Here is a 2459-nt window from a genome sequence, read left to right on the forward strand (position 1 = left end):
ACATAGACCAGGGGGCAGTTGTTCTGACAGATAAAAGGATGCTGAATGGTTTAAAATCCAGAAAGTTGTGTACCAGACAGGGTTGTATTTTCAATAGCCTCTTATGCATGTGGAAGTTGGACGATGAATAAGAAAGACTATAGAAGAATCAATGCATTTGAATTATAGTGTTGGAGAAGAATACTAAAAGTACCTTGGAAATCCCATACAGGGTCACTATGAGTCAGAATTGACTCAACAGCACTTAACAGCAAACAACCTGGACTGCCAGAAGACCAAACAAATCTGTATTGGAAGAAGTATAGTCAGAATACTCCTTAGGATCCTGGATAAGGAGACTTCATCTCCCACACTTCAGACATGTTATCAGGAGGAACTAGTCCTTGGAGAAGGACATCATGCTTGGTAAAGTGGAGGGTCAGTGAAAAAGAGGAAGGTCTCCAATGAGATGGATTGACCCAGTGGTAGCAGCAACGGGCTCAAGCATAATAACAGTTGTGAGGATGGCACATTACCAGGCAGTGTTTCATTCTGTTGTACAGAGGGTTGCTATCAGTTGTAAGCAACTCAATGGAATGTAGCAGCAACAACAACTCTCCCTGAAGAATTCTAGGCTCTTCAATGCCACATCAAAATGGCAGTTTTAGCATCATTGAGGGATTTGAACAGTGTTCCTTTGAAATGTGTTTTAAATTTGGAGAACAAAAAGAAATCTGAAGAGGCAAGATCAGGGCTGTAGAGTGGATCACCACCCACTAGGTTTCCTAGTGGAATCTCCTAGGACAGCTCTGGATACCTTGAAAGAATGAACAGGTGCATAATCGTGATGGAAAAAAATTCCTTGACTCAACTTTCCCAGCTTTTTCTCACCAATGCAGTTTTCCTTTTTCTTAAAACTTCATCATTATAAGCTTCTGTGATCATCTTATATACTTAGAGAAAATCTGTCAAGATTAATCTTTGGGAACCCAGAAAATACTCATGATACCATCTGAGCTAACTACTCTGCTTTGAATTTAATTGGCCCAGCAGATACCCTTGGAAGTCACTGTTTTGATTGGGCCTTACTCTCTAGTTCATATTGGTAAATTTACAACTCGTCCTTATTTGCAATTTATTTCATAGAAATGCCTTCATGAGAGTCAATTTATATAAAAAATTGTTGGAAACATCAGCTCTTTGAGCTAGGTGATCTTCTTGCAACACTTTTGAAAACAATTGAGTTAAGACTTGCTGAGGCCAAGATGTTCACTTATAATTGAAAATGCCTGGTCATTACAGCAGGAAAAGATCTAAAACCCTGAGTAGTCGAGATGTATGACTTCACCAAGGACCAGACTGCAGAGTTTAAGAAGACCTTCCAGCTGTTTGACCGAATAGGTCAAACAAGATCCTGTACAGCTAGTGTGGGGATGAGGGCTCTGGAACAGGACTCCACCAATGTCGAGGTGCTCAAGACCCTGGGGAACCCCAAAAGTGATGAGATGAATGTGAAGGTGCTGGATTTTGAGCTCTTCCTGCCTGCACTGCAGACTGTGGTTAAGGACCAGGACCAGGACCAGGACACCTATGAGGATTATGTTGAAGGACTTTGGGTATTTGACAAGGAAGGGAATGGCGCTATCATGGGTACTGAAATCTGGCATGTTCTTGTCACATTGGGTGAGAAGATGACAGAGGAAGAAGTAGAGCTCCTTAGCAAGGCACAAGGATAGGGATGGTTGTATCAACTATGAAGAACTCGTCCTTATGGTGCTGAATGGCTGAGAATAGCACTTCCCATGTCCTCAGAGCCCTGTGGCTTGTCCTGTGTGAGACTGAAGACCTTATTGGCTGTCGAGGCACCGGTCCCATTTTTTCTCTCTTGGATAATACTTTCCAGCACTCACTGAAAAGACTCAGCTGCAGTGTTTAAACTCCTGTAAGATCCCAGCTTGTTTTAGTGAGTTTGTTTTGCAGGAATGTAGAACTGCTGGCCCCACTGATAAGCAACTCCCTAGCCTATTTTGCTGAGTTTGTTTTACAGGAATGGAGAACAGCCGGCCCCACTTCCTATACTGTGCCCAGCGACCATAGATGACCTTCTAAAATACTTGATCCATCTAAAAATGGTTTTGTTTTTCTTTCCCTTTTTTTCCCTTTTAATGTGGGACAGCATTCCTGTAAACTTGTTGCAAAGTTTCAATGATTTGGGAAGATGTCTATTTGAGTTTTGTTAAAAAATTTGATATTAGCTCTGATCTCAAAATTGTTCCCCCCACACCACACATGGCACAAAAAAAGTATTCTTTAATAAAAAAGCATACCAAACCCCCCCCCCAAAAAAAAACCCTCATGAGACTAAGACAAGAGTGTTATTGACAGAACTTGTCTGCAGCCATCTACAGATTGCAGAAACATGTTTAAACATGCTTGGAATAAACTTATGCATGTATGAACAGCGGAGTCCTGGTATGTAC

General features: G+C 41.5%; 1 pseudogene; it reads left to right on the top strand.

Annotated features, from left to right (window-relative positions):
* Window positions 1-1313: 1313 nt before the first annotated feature.
* Window positions 1314-1767, top strand: LOC102815722 (annotated as a pseudogene).
* The last annotated feature ends 692 nt before the right edge of the window (window positions 1768-2459 follow it).

Source organism: Chrysochloris asiatica, unplaced genomic scaffold, assembly GCF_000296735.1.
Source record: "Chrysochloris asiatica unplaced genomic scaffold, ChrAsi1.0 scaffold00062, whole genome shotgun sequence".
Lineage (NCBI taxonomy): Eukaryota > Metazoa > Chordata > Mammalia > Afrosoricida > Chrysochloridae > Chrysochloris > Chrysochloris asiatica.